At 34.0% G+C, this 22,206-nt stretch overlaps 1 protein-coding gene across 8 annotated transcripts in view; it reads left to right on the forward strand.

The window, feature by feature from the left end:
- Pals2 (protein associated with LIN7 2, MAGUK p55 family member) overlaps window positions 1–22,206 on the forward strand; it is a 162,160-nt gene that overhangs the window by 60,814 nt on the left and 79,140 nt on the right. The window contains exon 1 of one of the 8 annotated variants that reach the window (XM_048786347.1): window positions 1,287–1,869. The exons of the other annotated variants lie outside the window; for them this stretch is intronic. The gene's annotated coding sequence lies outside the window, so the exon portion shown is untranslated. Of the gene's footprint in view, window positions 1–1,286; window positions 1,870–22,206 lie in introns of those variants that run through there. 8 annotated transcript variants of the gene reach the window in all.

Below are 22,206 nucleotides of genomic sequence, written 5' to 3' on the forward strand. Positions count from 1 at the left end.
CTAGACTGAAAGGAAGGAAACAGGTCTGGTGAGGACTTCAGCAGAGATGATGGTGGCTTAGAATATTCGATAGCAGTGGATAGGTGAGGGAGTCACCTCCATCATGACTGAATTTAAGAACCAGTTTTTCATTGGATGTGATATGAATCTAGTGTAAGTGCTTGTATAAAGGAAATGTAATCTTGAATATAAACTGTCAATGAAATTCATTATCTAAAAATTATATAGTTTGAAATATTAAAAATATTCAAATTTGTGTATTTAATGTGGCAGTGATATCCTATGTACTATTTTATGTTTATTAGTACTTACTAGATGTATAAAAACACTTTCAGAGAGTTCTGATTATTCAATTATAACACTGCATATTTTCTTATAATAAGATAATGAAGCTTTGTTAATTAAAGGTTAGGTCAATAAAAGCTTCTTCCAAGTAGGGCCACTTTGTTGTGAGAACACATTAGAAATAGCACTACTTAAGCCCTGTTTTAAAAAAGAGAATCTCTGTAGATCTAGCTTTTTTTGTTGTTGTTGTTCCTTCTGTCTGAGCACTACACTTTATACCATACTGTACTTCTGGACATAGTGTGGAGCATGGACTATGGTGGGGAAGGGTCGGGGGAGAGTAGTTAAGAGACTTTTTAAATTTTAGGCCAAAGAAAATAAAAACTTTTTAACAAAAACTTTTAGCCCAAAGAATAAAAACTTTTAACAAAAGGACAGAGTGGAAATTGTAAGGAGATGACTGAGAGTTTTGTGAAGCTGGAAAAGATTTGGAGAAGAATTAAATATCTAGAGGTTTGGGAGAACAAAAATATTGGACAATTCTGGGCTTATAAGCTTTGGAGAGAATAGGCAGATGGTGATGTCATAATACACATGAGAGGCAAAAGCTATGGGGGGGCATGTAGGCTTGCTTGGGTGGGTGAGTAGTTTTGAAAATGCTAAATTAAAGTCACCATCTGTGGGACTCCAGGGGAACTACATTAAGAAGGCAGTTGGAGAAAGGTGAGTGCTATAGCTAATATGTAGAAATCATCAGGTAGAAACTAGTTGAAACCCCAGAAGTAAATAAAATCTTTCATGAGAACAGTGAAACCTGAGGGATGCCTCAATAATGATGCCCTCAAGCAGGACAAGGTCAGAAGTTGTGATTGGCTTGTCAGGCCATTCCTAATCTTATTCGAGAAGTTTGCAGAGAGCAGTAGCTGAGAGGAGAATGAAGAGATGTCTATGCACAGTGCAGGCCCCTCTGTAGAGAAGCTTGTAGTGGTGGGACAAAGGAGGGATATGTCAGATATAACTTCAAAGGGAAGTGGGGTTCAAAATATAGATTTTAAAAAATAATTACATAAGATGGGGAAGATGTTTACATTTATAGATGTTGAAGTATCAGATGAAGAAGAGATATTAAAGTTACAAAAGAGGAATAACTCATGGATCATGGTCCCACAGTAGGCAGAAGGGACATAACTCATTGCATAGGTATCAGGAAGAAGGCAGCAGATTTCCTTCTGAGATTTGAGGAAACAAGGTAAGTTATTGTGCTGATGTATTTAATTCTACAAGTGGAAGGGAAGGTCAATAAATAATAAAGTATAACCTCTTTTTTGCTTTTTCTTTTCCTTTTAACAAAATCTGTTAATTTAGTGTGGACAATGTTTAAACAGTGGGTATGAGAGAACCCAAAAAAAGGAAAGCATAGAATTTTGTTGCCATGTTTAAAGCCTTGCTGATTTTTTTTTTTAAGAACCATGACAGTTTGCAAGTATTGAAAACAAACAAACAAACAAACAAAAAAACACTTGGGAATTAGAATAGAAGGAAAGTACAGACCTGGAGAAAAGGGGTGTGGAAATAAGAGGCAAGGTGAGGTGATTTCCTCATTTTTGTTTCCAGGCCTACCCATGTTGAGTGTGTACAGGCAAACTGTCGCTAAGCCACCAGGCAAATATTTTCAGTGAGTCTAAATGTAAAATATGCTATTAATGCTGTTTTCTGAAACCAAAATATATAAAGGGAGTTCTGTTAAAACAAGTATAATTATAGAAACCAACCTGTAAAATATTCTGTAATATTTGAAAATAGTATTTGTATGCAACCTTTTACAGGTTTTTGAAAGATACAGATTATTAAATTTTAGTTTATGTTCCCAAATTTTCCAAAACATGGTACTATATATCTTTAATTGCCAAAAGTGAAGCCTGGCAAGGATATCCAGTTGTCGCAGTGAGAACAAGATACTAAAATAGTACCATTGTTCAATTGTGATTTCGTCTGTTTAGAGTGCTCTTTCAATAGTGTGGGAATAAATTACATATTGCTTATGTTTCTTATAAACAGAAAATCATAGTAGAAATGTGGGGTTAAAGCCTAAATAATCTGTTCATTTTCGATAGGATACAATCTTTGTTTTCACCAGGTAGGACCTCTTCAGACTTACTAAACATCTAAAACTTTAAATATCATATGCAAGTTTTTCATCTGGTTACATAGAATAAAAATTTTCTAATTGTGGACTATGTTGACATTGGCATGTTCCATGTGAGGATTCTCTGAGGTTGCCGGTGTTCCTGCCGCATTACCTGAGCATTCGTGCCTAGAAGGAAGGACTGAGTGGCATTGAAGCTTTGGAGAACAGAATTTGTTTCCCACCTTTTTTGTTGTTGTTGTTGTTTGTTTTGTTTTTAACCATCAAAATTATATATTTTTTGCTTATTTTTAATGTAGTGCTTTGCCTTCCCTGCTTTAGAGGGTGGTATAAACAAAAGTTGAGTGAGGTAAGAATAAAATATTCTAAATTGATGAGTTTATTCTACTAGCTTATAAAATATTTTATATAGCAAGATGTTTCAGTATAACATAATACTACAAGCTGAATTACATTTGATGACAGGGCAATGATTTTTGAGCCTCAGTTCCTTATTAGAATGGAATTGGTAGTGTGCCAGTTAAGGAAAATGATTTAGGTTGACACCAGATAAACATGGCTGAAAGTAGAAGCAGTTTTATGATGATTTAAATAAAGTAAGATTGGCTGAAAAGTTTCCTTTGGTGTAAATTGAATCTTCATCTTTACAAATGTAGAGAATAATTTTATCTTTAAAGAGTGGAAATATTCTTTATATTTTACAGATTTTTAAATATTAATGTTTATGTGTTACATTTTAGTTGAATGTTTTACTAAAACATATTTCATGTCATAGTACATATGCATAAAGAAGAATTGAATGAAACATATCATTAAGGATAACTTTGTCTTCCCCAGGTTTTTAGCCTCATGGTAGGCAAGCCTTATACCACTGAGCCACATCCTCTGACCCAAGAGCTACTTGTTTTTAACTTAAGAAGTTGATTATAATTTTGTTACTTTTCTTATCAATAATTTAACCACCAAATCCCTACTAATTGTCTAAATCAAATTTAAGTGTATTAATTCAAATTTATCAACTTCATTTTCTTTTTTTTAATATATTTTTTAGTTGTAGTTGGACATGATATCTTTATTTTGTTGTATGTGGTGCTGAGGATTGAACCCAGGGCTTTGCACATGCTAGGTGAGCACTCTACTGCTGAGCCACATACCTAGCCCCCAACTTCATTTTCTAGAGGAATGACTCCTGGACCCTTCTGGCCTGTCTATTATGCATTCCCTGTTCTCTGTTCTGATGCACACTTCTTAACCATCTTTGGAATTTCCTTTGTCTTTCTTCTGAGTTAGGCTCTTGTATCTCACATCTTCCATTTTGCTACTTTTATGTTTTATGCAGTAGCTCTTGGGTCAGGGGATGTTTTATTTATTTAAATAAATTTTTACTTATTTAAATAAATAAACCATGTTTATGATAGTTTAATGAAACTATAAGCAAGTCAGGAAATTATTTTTAATGAAACACTTAATAGTTTAGCAGGGTAATGAGTTTTTGACTGGAAATGTTTTGAAAGGCATTGTTTTATTGTCTTTCATCTTTAGATGTCATCATTGATTCCTAACATTTTTTTTGGTACTAAGAATTGAACCCAAGAGTGCTTAACCACTGAGCCATATCCCCAGCCCTTTTTTAAAATTTTTATTTAGAGACAGGATGTTACAGTCAGCTTTTTCATTGCTGTGACTAAAAAGACCTGACCAGAACAATTGTAGAGGAGGAAAAAGTTGTTTGAGGGCTCACAGTTTCAGAAGTCTTAGTCCATACACAGCCAGCTGCATTCCTCAGGGCTGGAGGTGAGGCTGAACATCGTGGCAGAAGAGTGTAGCAGAGAGGAGCAACTCACCAGATGGTCAGGAAACAGAGAGAGAGAGAGAGTCCACTTGCCAGATACAAAATATATACCCCAAATGTATGCCGCCAATGACCCACCCCTTCCAGCCACACACCTACTCACCTTTAGTTACCACTCAGGTAATCCCACCAGGGGATCAATTCACTGATTGGTCAAGACTCTCTTAATCCAATCTTTTCTCCTCTGAACCTTCTTGTATCTTCTCACACATGAGCTTTTGGGGGACACCTCACATCCAAAACATAACACAGGGTCTTGCTAAGTTGCTTAGAGCCTTGCTAAATTGCTGAGGCTGGCACTGAATTGCGATCCTCTTGCCTCAGCCTCCAGAGCCACTGGGATTGCAGGCACGTGGGGCTGATTCTTATCCTTGACATGTGATTTTTTTTTTCTTTCTGTATCTCTAGTGTTCTGAAATTTCACAGCAAAGTATCTTAGTTTGAGTCTATTTTCATCTATTTTTCGGGTGCTCAGTGCCCCATTTAGTCTAACAACTTACAGTTTTCAGTTTTTGGAAACATTAAGTATTTCATTAACATTTGCCTCCTCTCCATTTTGTTATTTCTTTGCAGAGCTTGTCTTATTTAGATGTCCTTAAATCAGTTCTCCTAATTTTCTGTGTTTTGTGGTGTTACTGTGAATTTATCTTCTTATAATTTCTATTGAATTTTTTGTTTCTGCTTTTGTCTTTTTATTTTCTAAGAGCTGTTTCCCCTGAAATGTTCATCTCCTATGGCAATAATATTCTAGTTTATAAATATAATATATTTTTTTCTTCTTTGAGAATTTTAATTTTTGTTGGTTTTTCACTAGAATAGTTTCATTATTCTAAGTACATTTTAAAGTTGTTTATTTTAGTCTTTTTCATGTTATAGGCTTTTCTCAGTCACCTAATATCCCAAGGTTTTTCGCTCCTTGTTGAAAGTAGTACGGTAAAGTCTGGAGGCTCTGAATGCATATTGAGCTTCACTGTAGTTGGATTGTTTAGAGTAAACCTGATCTTCATGCCTGTGTCTTTTCTGTCAACTAATCATATTCTCTAGAGAAGACTTCACATCTGCCTAGAAAGTAAAGACCAGGCTCGCTAAAGACTTCTGATAGTCTACAGGAAGAATCAGGTGACAGGGTTTGTCTTGGCACTTAATAATCCCATTTTCCATATATTTTCATTGTCTTTGGTTCAGTAACATATCTTAGTCTTCCAAGAAAATAACCTTCTAGTTTTCATTTCTCTGTGGTAGAGGGTAAAGGGCAGAAAGAGTGAAAGTGGGAACTGGCGTACACATGGAAATAGTTTTTTATCCCAATCTCCTTGTTGTCCTTTCCCTCACCTTTGGTACTTCTGCTGCAAATTCCTGAGCTTTGAAAGATTTTTTTTTGTATAGATGAAGTGGTTTAGAGTTTGTCTCTTTGGGTCTTAGTAAGTCAGTGACTCCTTTGTCTATATGTTTTATAGCTTCCCAAAGAATTTTTCTCTTTTTATCCCCATCTTTATAAATTTATGCCTTATAAAATAATACACGCACACATATACAAGTATTTATTGCATTTTTAGAGGATTTTTAAAATGAAAGCAGAAATAGATAAGTTTAGTTTATCTTTACCACTTTAATCATGCATTATGTCATTACTTTTATAGTTGCTTTTGCAAAACGAATACAAATTTATTTTTCCTTTCTCACAATTTCACAGGTAGAAGGTTTGTTCTTACCATATATTTTAGCAATCTCAGCATAGGAGTTTTTTAAATTTCTTAGTAAGTCCAGAACGTCTACCTTCTACTTAAGGGAAGCACTTCATTGTTTCTCTTTGGTCTAACTACATTGCCAGCAACACTCCTTTTATGCTTTGGGGGCCATTGTTAATAAAATAAGGGTTACTTGAATACAAGCACTGCAATATTAAGTAGTCAATCTAGTAACTATGATGTCTAAGTGACTAATATGCTGGTAGTGTTTTGCAGTATAGATATACTTGATAAAGGCACAATTCATGTCCCAGGCTGAGCTGAGCAGATTAGTGTGAGATTTCATCATGTAACTCAAATGGTATGTAATTTAAGACTGACTTGTGCATTTTTTTTCTCAGGGATTTTCCATTTAATATTTTTGGACCACAGTTGATCATGGGTAAATGAAACTGGATAAGGGAGGACTGCTATAGTGATTGCTGGAGAATTATCTTTCCCCTTGTTTTGCCAGATATTTTAATTTAAAAACTATTTGGGAAATGGGAAAATATATTAGGAATAGATGGATTCTCTTTGAATCTAGAATTCATTTAATAACCATTATAATGGGCTGAATGTGTATCCCTCAAATTTATATATTGAAATCCCAATTATATTTTGAAACCCTAATCCTGTGTTGGTTTTAGGAGGTATGGGGCCTTTGAGAGGTTAATAGATCATAGGATTGGAGCCCTCATGAATACAATTAGTGCCTGTATAAAAGGAACCCTAGACCGCCCTCTAGCTCTCTTGTCTACCCATATGAAGATACAGTGAGAACTCTGTAGACTAGAAAAATGCCTTCACTGGAACCAACCATACTGGTACCCTAATCTCAGGCTTCCAACCTCCAGTACTCTGGGAAATAAATATCTGTTGTTTATAAAACCACCTAGTCTGTGATGTAGAAGTGCCTTTTTAGCAGCAGTTTAGTTTTTATGGTTTCACTTACCTGTGGTCATCTGTAATCTGAAATTAATACCATAGTACAATGAGGAATTACAAGATAGAGACAGACAGACACTACATTTTATGGTAATATATTATTGCTCTATTCTAAGTTGTTATTATCAGTCTTTTACTATGCCTAATTTATAACTTAAACTTTATCTTAGGCGTATATGTATAGGAAGAAACAGTTATATAGAGTTCACTGTTGTCTGTGGTTTGGGACATCCATGGGGAAGGGTATCTTATAATGCATGGTTAAGAGAAGACCATTATGCTTTGTTATAGCAGTTCAAACTGAGTAACATAATCATGATCATAGACTTCTTTGGAATTGCATAATGTTCAGGGACATTATTAGAATATGTGTCTCTTACCATTCTTCAACTTTCTCCTTAATTCTTGGTATTTTTACTCTAAAAGATTAAGCAAGAATATGAGAGAAAAAAGAAGATGGGTAATTTGAAAGACAGGAAAATTTTTGTATTTAATGTTTCCTTCTCTTTTAGGTTTCAGTTGTTAGTTCAATGGAAAAGAACTAACAATAATAAAAAGTTAGTAATGTCTCTTTTTACCTTTTGCAGTTTAGGGAGATGGATAAGGAAATAAAGTGTGAAACATATTTTAATACTGCTCATCAGTAGCATCTACCATCTCTGGACCCTCCTGACTACAAATAGTTTCTAATGGATATTTTTTACTGTTAATCCTGCTTGCTTAATAATTTCAATTATTGTTCTTGCATGTATGTGTTTCATTCACCTGCTTATTCTGGAGCAGGTTGTTACTGGCAACCTAGTTTTTTCCATCTTCCTAAATTTTGCACCCACTTCCAAGTTTCTCAGGGATGTTTCTGATTCCTTCATTACTTCATTCGAATACTTGTCACAGCAATGGAAGTGATGAGAGATGGTTGGTGTTGACCCATTGAAATTTGTGTCTCTGCTCCTTCGGGACTAAAATTAAAATAAAACCAAATTGCATAGTAGCAATTCTAGAACTGGAAACATTTTTTTTTCATACTCAACACTCTTCTAGTCAAAATAAATTATTTGGTTCCATGATTTTTCTGTATATCTGCTACTTATTGATATACATGCCCTCAGTGACAGAACGCAGCTTATAGTATTCCTATGCCCTTTGTCAGTCCTTTACAAAATGTCCCTATTTGTTATCTTTCCAGCCTCAGGGTATTCTCCTTCTCTCTATTTTAGGGAAATATCGAGATCATTTTGGTGATATTGGGGGCATAATACTTGGGAAATGCTGCTTATTATCTATGAATACAGCTGCAAAGAATGAGCAGGGTTTAGGGTCATTCAATTAAATCAATCTCTAGTATGTCTCAACCTTTTTGGGTCTTACTATTCTCATCTTAAAAATGGAGATAATATTTATCTCATCTAGTTTCCAGGAATGTTTCTTGAGTCTTAAATGCAATAGAAACTGTAGAAAAAGGAAATACATTACATATAAAGTGGTTATTATTTGAACTCCAGTAGTGGTTTAGAGTAATGCTTAGGATTCATTAAATTAGGGAAAACACCAAGATGAATCTTGAAGTAATTGATCAAAGGTGGGATGCAATGGACAACTGACCTAAAAACGAAATTAAAGTAATGTAGTCTGAATATCTGCAGTGGTGTGCAGGCATGATTCAGTGAAAAGAGAGATGTAAAGAATAAGAGGTTATAGAGACTTTTTTCTATTGATACACTTGATGACTTTAATTAAATTAGCATGTGTAGGGGTGTGTGTGTGTTTCAGCAGAGAAGTCTGAAAGAAAACTCTTCAAAAGGGACTCCTTGAAGCAACACTAATAAATTCTTCCTTGGTCACTCAGTAAAAATAGAAGATATTGTTTATTTTATAATTTTACAATTATGAGGGGGAAATAGTATTTCAGGAGAGTAAAAAACATCCTGTGAGGGGCTGGGGTTGTGGCTTAATGGTAGAGTGTTCGCCTAGCACGTGTGAGGCCTAGGTTCGATCCTCAGTACCACATAAAAAAATATATTATGTCCAACTACAACTATCAAATACTAAAGAAAAAATCCTGTGACTTATAATATTTATCAGAAATCAATATAGAACTCAATTCTTAGTAATCTCAGACTAGATACCATGGAGCTACCTGTAGGAACTACAGTTTTCATTTTGTGTGTGTAAGGCTACAATTAGAAGATAATGTTTTCATTTATTTTCACAATGTCTGTAAGTCTATTTCCTTTTTGAAATCTAAAAAGATTGTGATTTAGGTAAAATATTTTTTGACAAAAAATCTGATTTATAGGATGAAATTTCAAAATGAAGAGTAATTGTTAATGTTTCTTTCATTGCAGTTCTTATGTGTAGGCCTTGAAGAAGCTTAAAGTGTGCCTATTAAAGTTATTAAAAGATATTAGTTAATGTGACAGACTAAAATGGCTTACTAGGAAAGAAATCTGTGAGAAAAGTACAAAATAATATAAGCCATGTATATTGAAGGGATGAATGAGGAGATTATCTTTGGAGAGACAAATCCATGACTTTTAGAAATGATGCCAAGCATTTCTTGCCTAATAAAATCTTCCATAAAATGGAACTTAATTTTATTAGGCAAAGTGATTTCCTTTAATCCTTTTGAATCTGTATAGAAACTGTTAGAAACCCTTTTTATATTGGCTCTTCAAATAGCAGGCAGTTAGTTGACAGCTTGGGCAAGTCATATATTAAATTATTTGTCACACAGTTGTATATAAATATATTAATTTTATTAAAAATTTAAGATATTACCAGATAAAGCCAAGAGCCTTTATGTCTGCTTTTAATCCCTGCTCCTTCTCCAGTGGTGGTTCCTATTATACGTTGCTTTATATCTTCTAGACTTATTCCTATATATTTATATACATGTACTTATATAAAATTGAAGCATGCTTCATTTCTTTAAATACTTTTATAAATATACATGTATAAAATAAGATCTTACTGTATTAGTAATATAATACTATATACACTTGCTTTTTTCCCCATAGAAGAATGCATACTCCATATTATAAAACCATGTTATTGTTTTTAATTGACAATTCACAGGATAAGCATAATTTATTTAGCTATTCCCATGCTGAGAATCATTGAGGTTGTTTCTATTTTTTCTTATGTTTTCAAATAATGTCACAATTAACATCCTGATATCTGCCTTGTTAGAAGCAATTTTACTCATATCATGATGATCTCTTTTTACTCGATAGTAAAGTTGTAATCATGAAGGTTTAAGAAAATTAAAACCTTGAAGCTTATTTAAAACATTACTTAAATTCTGGTATTATTGGCATGAAAAGGTTGGCAGTGCCCTCTTCAAAAAAATCAAATATATGTGTGAGGTCCTGAGTTGGATCCCCAGTACTGAAGATGGGGGTGGAGGAAGCAAATATAAAACTGGGCAAAACTGTCAAAAACAGCCTTCCATATATACTGGAAATTGACTAAAGACAGTTAAAAAAATAAGCTTGAGGTAAGAACATTGTGATTCAGTGGTCTTTTTGCCCGGGATTTCCCATATGTATTTCCCCAAGCCTCCAAACTCAGCTGGTCAGAACTGAACCTTCCTCAGGTGCTGTGGAGTGAGTGTTTGTGTCTCCTCAAATTCCTCTGTTGAAACCCTAATTCCCAATGGGATGGCATCTGGAGGTGGAGCCTTTGGGAGATGATTAGAGCTGGATAAAGACATGAAGGGAAAATTCCTATAATGCCATTAATGCCCTTATAGCGAGATGAAGAGACAGCCCATAGTAGTAGTATTATAATATCCTGAATGACTTAAGACAATCAGTATTGAGAGTTGGAGTGAGTTTTGAGGGTGGAGTGAGAGGAGACACAAAAACCTATGACTTTGGTGGGAAAAGTGCTGGCTTTGGTTGGAAACAGCCGGAGAAAACCTGCTGCTTTGCAAGTTTGACATTGTGGACATGACTTGGTATAAGCAGTGGATCAGTAGAAATTTAATAGGGAAATCTTAGAACCATAGAAAGAATAACCTACACATAAGGAGACCCAAGAGAGCCTGGCAAAAGTGAAACCTAAGGGAGATATGAGAAGGGGTTGCAACTTTGATTGCATTTTCCAGTCCACACACAGTTAAACAGGCAAAGGGTAGAAGTCTTGCAGGCTTGAGGTCTGTGAGTACAACCTTTGCCCAAGTCATTGGCTGATCATTAAGCTCTACAGACACCAACACAGCCTCCAGGGAGCCAGGCTAACCTCAACATAGGTGTCCTAGTTGCATACCTTGAGGGAAACAGATTCTACAGTTTATGGCCAGACTAATTACTGAATAACCTAGTAATTCTGAAAAACTAAAATGAATCCAAGTTGCTGTAATACATTAACATTTCAGTATTCAACACAAACTGCTAGACATTCAAAAAAGAAAAACTAGGAAAATGTGACCCATAATCAGGAAAAATAGTCAATAGAAACTGACATCTGGGTTTGGTGAAGTCCTTACATTGACTGTCTTAATATATTGAAAAAGTAAAAGAAAACATGCTAACAAGACAATGAATAGAAAATCTCAGAGAGACAAGTTAGAAAAGAAGAACCAAATAGAAATTTTAAATTTAAAAATATGTCAAATGAGAAATTCACTGGAGAGGCCCAACAGCAGATGTGAAGATCTGAGATGATAGAAAATGTGCAGGTAAATGGATGGAGTTACTCCAAAGAAATTAATATTTGACTAAAAAATTAAAGGAGAGAGAAAAGAAATATCCTAAAAATAAAAGGATAACAATAATTATCAGGAGTTGGAGAATATACTAAGTGAAGTAAGCAAATCCCCCCAAAAACAAAGGCTGAATGTTCTCTCTGATAAGTGAATGCTGATCCATAATGGGGGCGGGGCAGGTTATGGGGAAAATGGAGGAACTGTAATTGGGCAAAGGGAAGGGCGAGGTGGGAAGGAGGAATGGGGGCAGAAAAGATGGTTAAATGAGATGGACATCATTACCCTAGGTACATGTATGAATCCACATAGGGTGCAACGATAAAACATGTACAACCAGAGAAATGAAAAGTTGTGCTGCAGTTGTGTACAGTGAATCAAAATGCATTCTGCTGTCACATACACCTAATTTAAATAAATAAATAAAAAGAAAGAAAACATGAAGATCAATAAAAAGACTTCATTCCAAAGAAGGGAGAAAACATATTTGTAACAGAGACCTGTGGGACAAATGTCAAACATTCCAAATACACATAATGAGAGTTCTAGATGAAGAGGAAGAAGAAAAAATGACAGAAAAGATATCTGAAGGGAAAAAAAATCCTAAATTTCCACCATATTTTGGTTAAAAAAAAAAAAAGAAAAGAAAAAAAAAGTGACATGCAGAGTTCCAGTAAGGTGGAAGAAGCACATCATCATCGTAGAGTGGCTATTTGCAGAACTGAAAAGCAAATAGCAAGCAGTTACAAAAGGTAGTCAGTCAGTAAGTTACACTAGATCAGTAATGAGGCATTTTATTATTGTTATTTTACTTTAGTGTCCCTGTCCCTGTCACCTGAACTCAATGTAGCTCTCAAAACTCTCTTGTACTCAATTGAAAAGCAGGAATGGGGTTTCTTGATGCTTGTCAAGAGTACAGAAACCTCAGTTTCTCTCCTTTTCTACCTTGTCCATTTCTGTGTTCTCTTGTACTCCAGTCCCCAGGAAATCCTCTGGCAGCAGCATTGGCACAGCTACAACAGAGAATCTTAAACTTTCCTCTTCAGTCGGAGGAGCTGTGGTTTCAAAAGGGTAGGGCAGATCCCTGTTATCTTTTTTTCCCCCTGTGTCTCCCACAGCTTGAACCTGGATATGAGTGTAGTGGTAGGAAGTATGTGTTGGAGTGGCATAAATAAAGCCTAAATAAATAAATAAATAAATAAAGGCATAAATAAAGCTTGAGAATTAGAAAATGGCATCCCAGAGAACTGGAAGTACCAGACCGATTATGGAGAGGGAGGAGGTCTGGAAAGAGACCCTTTCAAGTTGTTTATATAGTTCTGGGTTCACCCCTGAGCTGTTCATTTGTGGATCTGACCCTCAAGAACATGATATAAAACGTGTCCTGAAAACTGTTAGGCCACTGTCCAAGTCTCAGACTAGCCAATAGGTGGCACCTATGTGGTACAGATCCTAATAGCATTATGAAAGTTTGAAGAGTTTAGTGACTTCTTATAAAATTAAATGTATGGCTTCCTAGTGACCCAGCAATACCACTTCTGGATATTTACCCCAAAGAAATTAATATTTAACTAAAAAATTAAAGGAGAGAGAAAAGAAATATCCTAAAAATAAAAGGATAACAATAATTATCAGGCAAATGGAAACAGAGTGAGGATGTCATCCTGATATTAGATAAGATAAAATTTAAAAAAATTAAAAAGGACAATTCTTTTCATACAGAGTACCATCTATAAATATGTATCAAATAATAGCAATCTCCTTTATGAAGCAGGACTATAGGAGATGCAAGAAAATTCACTAATAATAGGAGACTTTAATGTACCACTTCTCAACCATACGAATCAACTGAACAGAAACAAGGGAGGAGATTGAAGATCTCACTATCAACCAACCAAGTGTGGTGGTGCACTACTATAGTCTTAGCTACTCAGGAGGTTGTGGTATGAGCATTGCAAGTTCAGGGCTACCCGTGGTGACTTAGTGAGACCTATCTCAAAATAAATATTTTTAAAAGGGCTGGGGATATAGCTCACTGGGGAGTGTTCCTGAGTTCAATCTCTAGTATCAAATAAAAATTTTAAAATAAATAAATTTGAAAAGCTGAGGATATAACTTAGTGATAGGTAGATTGCTCCTGTATTTAATTATCAGTACCATAAAAAAATAACACAACCAGTAGGGTAGATTTTATTGCATCCTCATGATGGAGAATATATAACACATTGAAATTCTATGAATACAAATTATCCTATAGTGACAGATCATTGGTTACCCAGGTACAGTGGGAGGAGAGATGTAAGGGCTTGGGGGCAGGGAAGGATTCAAGAGGTGTCTTGGGAACTTCTGAGAGTGATGAATATATTCACTATCTTAATTGTGTTAATGGTTGCACAACTGTATTCATATGTCAAAATCCATCAAATTGTATACTATATCATTTGTATTTAAATTTTAAAGAACTTTAAAAAACAAATGATTATAGAAGTATGTTATTAGTTGCTATTATTTCATGAAATACCAACAAGGCAATATCTATTAAAACTTCACACTGTATATACCCTCTGAGAGAGGAGGGATATTTCATTTCTAGAAACTTATCCTGTAGGCATGCCCATATAACTATGTAAAAGTATCTGGAAACAACCTTAGTGTTTTACATGGAAAGTTACATAAAGTGTAAATAATACATATACACATTTAAAGTACTATATTTTACATATCTACAGATTACAATACTCAGTATTAAACAGGTGAGGTAAAGGTATTGACATAAAAATATGACTTCTAAGATACCTGGAGGATGAAAAAGTATGTAATGGTAAGTAGTACCTAAAACTTTAAATGGCAAGCACATACATAAGATATGCATTTCAAAGTGTGCACATGGTGGTAGATATATTTACTCAATCTTCTTAGAAAAGAGGAAAAAAATCTGTGAAAGGAATTCAGGTCAATTCTAAACGGCCTTGTAAAGCAGTTTTTCATAACTCATTGGTGGCGAAACTGACTTGAACTGACATCAGGCTCTTTTCTTCACCGTACTTAAACATGAATACTCATATATATATATTTTTTTTACTGCAGATAATTTAATGTCACATTTTGTTATGTAAAGTTTAAATACTAATTGACCATATCTAGAAAGCTAAACAATAATGGTAAATCTGACTAAAATAATTATGTGATGAAGAACTATGATCAGGGTTATCTGATGTTTCCATACCCAGTTGGGGCCATAGGATTTTATACACAGAAAATACAATTTTATGCTAATTAATTTGAAAGATTCCTGAATGAACACAAATTTGTAAAACTGATAAAAGAAGAAAGAAAAAAATTCTGTGTTTTTAAGAAAAATTAAATCATTAACGTAAAACTTTCCCACAAAGAAAATGGCTCAGTTGTCTTTACTGGTAAAGGAGGATAACTGTGACATCCTTGTGCTTGTAGAAAATCCAAACAAATCTACAGATAAACTATTAATATTATTAATGAATTAAGATTGCTGGATACAAGGCCAATATAAAATAAAATTTTAAGAAATATCTTAATAGCACAAAACACTTGAGAAACAAATTAACCTATGAGAAGATGTCAAGAACATGACAGATAAAACTACTGAGCATATGAGAGAAATTGGAGACAACGTAGTTACTTGATGGTTTTGTACAATAAATACAAAGATTTCCTTGAGAAGATGTATATTGTGGAAAACTTTTTGTATTTATTTATATCTTTGGGTAAAATACAAATTTTTCTTTAAGAAGAAAATAGTTTTATAGATCATGGAAGACCTAAAGAGATAATTTCAAAATAAATATAAGTTCCATCTTTATATTTTGGGCTCCTAATTTTTATATATCTTCAGTGGAGTCCAGAGTATAGTACTTTAAAATTTCCTTTTATCAGAATTTGATTTTTGTTGAGTTTTCTTTTAACTTTTTCCTGAAAGCACTGCACATAATAGAAAATTGTTATTAAGAAGTCAGATTGTCAGAAAACTATAATAGCCACTTTTCTAAGGCACATCGTTTATAATAAGAATATTAGTTCTTTATAAAATGGTAGTTCACTTTCCTTTCTAAATTAAACCTCCCATTCAAAGACAACAAAGTGTAAAGTTGTGAGTTAAGATGAATAAAATGAGGGGAACCCACCCAGTATTTGAATTTTTAAAAATATCATTGTTTTTAAGTTGAAGAAAAACTACAAATAAATTGTTTCATTGATTAATTTTTCATCGACACTTTGAATAATTAATATGGTCACAATGAAATATGGTTGAAGAGACTAAGTTGCAGAATATGGATTAAGCAGAATATTTAGCATTTACATTTTAATAGATTAATCGTTTAAATAAAATTAAACTTATGAGTTATGTCAATGTCATTTACATATTACAGGTAAGGAAATAAATATGTAGTTAAGTTTTTAAAAATACTTCACTGGGGAAAATGAGATTAGAATTCAGAATTCAGTTCCTGTCATGCTTTAATTGCTCCAGGTGCTGTGCATCAGCCTTTATATTAGTGTCTTAGGAGACAATTCATTATTATTTTTATGACAAATAATAAATGAAGGCCTCTTGATGGAAATGTCCTTGCTGCGCAACCTGGTTAAAGAAACAGTATGACAGTATCAGATAATTGAAAAATATCCTTTGACTTAAAAATTTTACTCTGAGTATTTACTTATTAATGTAGGACCACATGCATATTTTTTGGGTTTTTCTTTTTTGCATGCTGATTATACCTGCAACAAATAGAAGCAACCTGTATATCTTTTAGTAGAGGACAAACTAAATAAATTTTGATGCATCTGTATTCTGAACTACCAGGTATCTCGAAAAGAATGAACTACAATATGAAATGATCACTAAGATATTTTATTAAATAAGCAAGAACTGCATTTCTGTAAACATAAAATAATTATTCAAATACAGGCATAAATTTTTTTTTCCTGGAAAGCTAGAAAGGAAATCTTGAGGGAGAAGTTTAAAAAATTTTTAATATAGTTAGATTATTATCTTTTACCACATTGTGTGTATACATACATACTTTTGTGTTACATGTGTGACTGTGTAATGACTTTTAAAAATTATATATGTAAAGGATTTTTAAAGTTATTTTTCATCAAAACTTTGAAGTCTGTTATCTTTTGGTGGTGTTTAGTAATAAATGTTATGAAAGTTTTGTTATTATTCCTATTAAATAACTCTTACCTTTTTCTCTCTGAAAATATTTATTTTTCCCCTTTTAATCCTCAGCATTCTGCAGTTTTAGTTAGGTAGGATTTGACCTAGGTCTTCTTTTTTTTTTTTTTTAATTAAAACCTCATGATTATACATAGTAATTAGGTTCATTTTGACAAAATTATATACATGCAAAGAATTTTATTTCAAACTCCATCCCCACTTTTCTTCCCTTCTTCCCTCCCCTATTCTCCGTCTTCTACTTCATTAAGCCTATACATAAAAATGAAATTCCCTTTGGTATATTTATATATGAACATAACATGATTTTGTTAAATTCATTCCATTTATCTTCTCCTTTCCTCCTTTTCTCTCTCTGGTTGTCCTTCTACTCCACCAGTCTTCCCTATACTTTTATACTTTTATATCTGATTCCCTCCCCAGTTGCCTTCTTTGCCTTATTTTGCTCTAGCTTCCAAACATGTAAGAGAAAACATTTGAGCCTTGATTTTCGGCATCTGAGTTATTTCACTTAACATGATTTTCTCCATCCATTTATTGGCAAATGCCATTATTTCATTCTTCTTTATGGCAAGTAAAACTCTATTGTGTATTATATGCCATTTTCTTTCCATTCATTTACTGATAGGCATCTGAGTTGATTCCATAATTTTGCTGTTGTGAATTTATGCTGCTGTAAACATTGATATGGCTGTATCGCTGTAGTATGCTCATTTTAGATCTTTTGGATGAACACTGAGGAATGGGATAGTTGGGTCATATGGTGGTTCCATTCCTAGTTTTTTGAGGAGTCTCCACACTGCTTTCCAGAATGGTTGGTACTAATTCGCAGTCCCACCAACAATCTAAGAGTGTACCTTTTTTCCTACATCCTTGCCAACGTTTATTATTATTCATGTTCTTGATGATTGCTATTCTGATTGGAGTGAGATGAAATTGTAGTGTAGTTTTTATTTGCATTTTCCTAATTGCTAGAGATGCTGTACATTTTTTCATATATTTCATGACCATTTGTATTTCTTCTTTTCAAACATTTCTATTTGATTCTTTTGCTCATTTATTGATTGGGCTGTTTGTTTTTTGGCATTGAGTTTTTTGTTTTTATATATATATATATATATATATTCATTCATTCATTCATTCATTCATTCTGCTTATTAATCTTCTGTCAGAAGAGTAGATGGCAAAGATTTTCTCCCATTCTGTAGACTCCCTCTTCATGCTCTTTATTATTTCCTTTGCTATGCAGAATCTTTTTAATTTGATGGCATCTCACCTGTTGATTCCTGGATTTATTTCTTGAGCTTTAGGGTCTTTTGAGGAAGTTGGTGCCTGCACCTTTATGAAGCAGTGTTGACCCTATGTTTTATAAGGTGCAAGTTTTCTGGTCTAAGTCTTTGATCCATTTTGATTTGACTTTTGTATGGCAAAAGGAGGGGTACAAATTCATTCTTCTATGTATAGATATCCTGTTTTCCCAGCACCATTTATTCAAAAGGCTCCAACATATATTTTTGGCACCTTTGTCAAATAGCAGATAAATTTGGGCTTATCTCAGTATCTTCTCTTCTGCTTGTCTTCATGTCTATGTTGATGCCAATACTGTGCTGTTTGTTACTGCGACTCTGTAGTATAATTTGAGATTGGGTCTTGTGGTGCCTCTGCATTGCTCTTCTTGCTCAGGATTTCTTTGCCTCTTCTGCGTCTCTTATTCTTCCAAATGAATTTAAAGACTGGTGTGTGTGTGTGTGTGTTTCTATAAAGAATGTCATCGGTATTTTGATGGGAATTGATTGAATCTGTGTATTCTTTTTGATAGTATGGTTATTTTGACTATATTAATTATGTCTATCTAAAAACATGGAAGTAGACCTAGCATTTTTGCATTCAGTCTGCTCTGCATTTGGAAGGCCTTTAATTCTAAAAATTTGCATGCCATTTTAATCCAGGAACATTTTCTTCTGTCACTTCTTCAACAGTTTCCCTACCCTTTGTCTTTGATCTTATGAAACTCCTAATAGGCATTGCTAGACTTACTTATGTGCTTTATCTTTACTTTAGTATTTTTCATGTTTTCTTCTTTACTCTGCATTTGGAAAGTTGCCCTGACTCGATTCTCTGGATTAGCAGTTTAAACCTTATAATTTTTCATTTAGTCTGTTGTTGGATTTTAATTAGACAATAATGTTTTAATTGCCTCAAGATTTTGGGCTTCTTCATTTTTTCATTCTTAGTGGTGTGTTCTTTTACAAATATAGTAGCTTCTCACCTATTTCTGAGAATGCTAGCTGCAAAAGTGAAATTTCAAAGTTGTATTCTCAGACTCGTCTGCCTTCTCCACCCAGCCACCCCCACTGCAGTTTAGTTTTTCAGCTTTGTTCACTGTTGTTGATGTTTTCTTCAAATGTCTGGCGATCTGTAATTGTTGGTTATATTTATCAAGAATTAATCCATATTTAGATACCTGATGAGGATTTCCTTTGCAGTCCTGTAGGGTGTCATATGGCTCCTCCCCACATGAGCCCTTCCTGGAATAGAGGGCATAAGCAGACTTGAGTGGTAGGTTTGTCCTCAGGCAGACTTCTTGGAATTTGTAGGCAAAGAACAGGTGGGAACCCTTAAAGTAGCTACAGAAAGAAAGAAGAATGGTCTAGAGATAGAACATATTAATGCAAGGCTTTAAGTTGGAAGAACAGAAGGAGAGAAGGTGGTACCCATAGAAAGTGTCAGCAGTGTAGTAAGAGGAGTTTTGGGTTGTTAGAACAACTATGGAACACTGCAGGCTTTTGATGGAGAACATTCATGTGCAAAAAGAAAATCTTGCTCCCCAAATGCCAGTAGTTTCTTGTTTGACAAACACTGCTCCCATTCCCTCACTCCTAGGCATTCTCTTCCTCCATCTCTGCTCTAGTGTCTTACAGAGAATCAGATTTATCTCAGCCTTTTCTTTCCTGTTTTTAGGCCCCAATATCCCCAGTAGGAACCCTTCCCAGGCAGAAGGAATGCTCACTGTCTCTGGAAAGAAGTTGGTGGTATTTAGGTAACCAGGGCACTCATGTGGGGCGTCTTTATTGCCTCTTATGTTTGCATCTCTGCTATGCCTGTCTTCTTTTGTTGTTGCTGACTCCCAAGTTTGGATTTTCTTTAAGAATCCTCAGCGGAATTCAGCACCACATTTTGTTTTAAGGCTTTAAATGTTGACCACAAATTCAGTATTTTTAGTAGGATGAACTTAATTTAGTTATTCTTCCTAAGATGCTGTGCACTGGTGTTTCCCCTGGTTTTTCCCATCTTTATACCACTCACCAGCTCCTTCAAAGCATTAACATTGAACTTCTTTCCTGTACTCCCTCAATGTTAATAATGCACTGGAAGGTGTTGTCCTAAGACTTTTCCATGTATTATTTAGCAACCGCAACCCTAAGAAATAGATACTATTGTCATTTCCCGCTTAACAAATAAAACTGGCTTTAGGAGGCTAAGTCATTTACCCAACTTTTCAGGACCAGTCAAATGGCAGAGTCCAGGCTCTTATTCACTATGCAAAGACTCCACTCTGGCTTACTTCATAGTATTTGTATCATTATGCTTCATACATCTGTTTACAAACTCAATTTATTAGACTAAAGTGTGTAGACTAATGTGGAGGACAGATAGTGTGTTTTCTTCAACATCTAACCCCATGTCTGGCATCTAATAGTAAATATTGATTGAATTTCAAGATATTAGTTTGAGAGCTAGGATATGGACAGCATATTTTCGTTTTATAGAAAGTTGTTTTTGTTTTTATTGACTGGATTATCTTATATGATTTTATGGTTTGGATGTGAGGTATCCCCCAAAAGCTCATGTGTGAGACAATGAAAGAAAGTTTCGGGAAGAAATGATTGGGTGTTAAGAGTCTTAACCCAATCAGTGATTTAATCCCTGATAGGGATTAATTGAGTGGTAACTGAAGTAGTAGGTATAGCTGGAGGAGGTGGGAATTAGGGTGTAGTTTTGATGTATGTATTTGTATCTGGAGAGTAGAATCTATCTTTCTGCTTCCTGATCACCCTGATATGAGCTGCTTCCCTCTACCACCCTCTCCCACCATAATATTCAGCCTCATCTGGAGCCCTGATGATTACAGCCAGTGTTCTGTTGACTAAGACTTCTGAAACTGTGAGCCCTCAAATAAACTCTTCCTCCTCTATAATTGTGCTGCTCAGATCCTTTAGTCACAGCAGTGAAAAAGCTGACTAAAACGTATGATCTGAGCTATCATGGTCAAATCACTTTTGTATCAATTTTTAATCTCAAGGTATCATGATCCAAATTTCAATAGGTTCTTTTTTCTCTATCATTTCTTATAAATGTATTTTTAAAAAGAATTTTGCTGTTTTATCACAAGCCCTTTAAAAATAATCTGTGTCTTTTATGTACTTCCTTTAAAAAAGTGCTTAAATATTTCCAAATATAGAATGAGATTGTTTTTTTCATTTCATGGATTCTGTAAATTATGCAGCATGACTCTGGGGAAATAATTGTTATTTTTATCTGTAAAATATAAGCAGATTTTCTTGCCATCTTATGAACATTTAATTTAGCTATCATATTTTCACTGAGGAATTCAGTTTATTTAATTAAATGAGTGTGAACATACCACTAAATGTGGTTAGAAAGGATTTTTAATATTAAAATAGGCTCTAATCTATTCTAATTTATTAAGAATAGCTCATTTAATTAAAGTTCTAAAATTGAGTAGAAATGCTTTGTAAAACAATTCTTATAATTATATAGGTGGGAAAATACCATTCATTTTATAAAATTTGGTTTACATAATGAACTTATAGAAAGCTAAAAATATACTTATCCGCAATTAATACTTCTTAAAAACTTGCTATTTTAGTAGTTTAAGAATTATAGATATTCTTCTGTCTTGTCACCCAATTCATGTATAACTTTAAAAAAATTGTCTACAAATTATACCACATTTTGCTGCTTTCAGTACTATATAGTTATATTTGTAAATAAGAAGATATAATTAAAAACTATTAATGATTTTGATAAGAAAAAGATGTTATATTTTTGTGACAAAAGCTGTATTATCAAGAACACATGATGTGCCAGTCTGCAGCCTAATTTGGGGGGGACACAGGTTGGAATAAGACATACATGATTTCTATGCACCATAAGACTTAGAATTTAGGGAGGAAATTATACATTAAACAAATAACAAGATGTTTAATTGTATTAGGAAGCATAGAATATTAATAAGAATATTTATCCTAATTGGGGCAGCCTATAACATTCAAATCTGGCTCCTGAAGGATGAGTGTGAACTAC

The sequence above is a fragment of the Marmota marmota genome, unplaced genomic scaffold (genome assembly GCF_001458135.2).
Source record: "Marmota marmota marmota unplaced genomic scaffold, marMar, whole genome shotgun sequence".
NCBI classification, from domain to species: domain Eukaryota; kingdom Metazoa; phylum Chordata; class Mammalia; order Rodentia; family Sciuridae; genus Marmota; species Marmota marmota.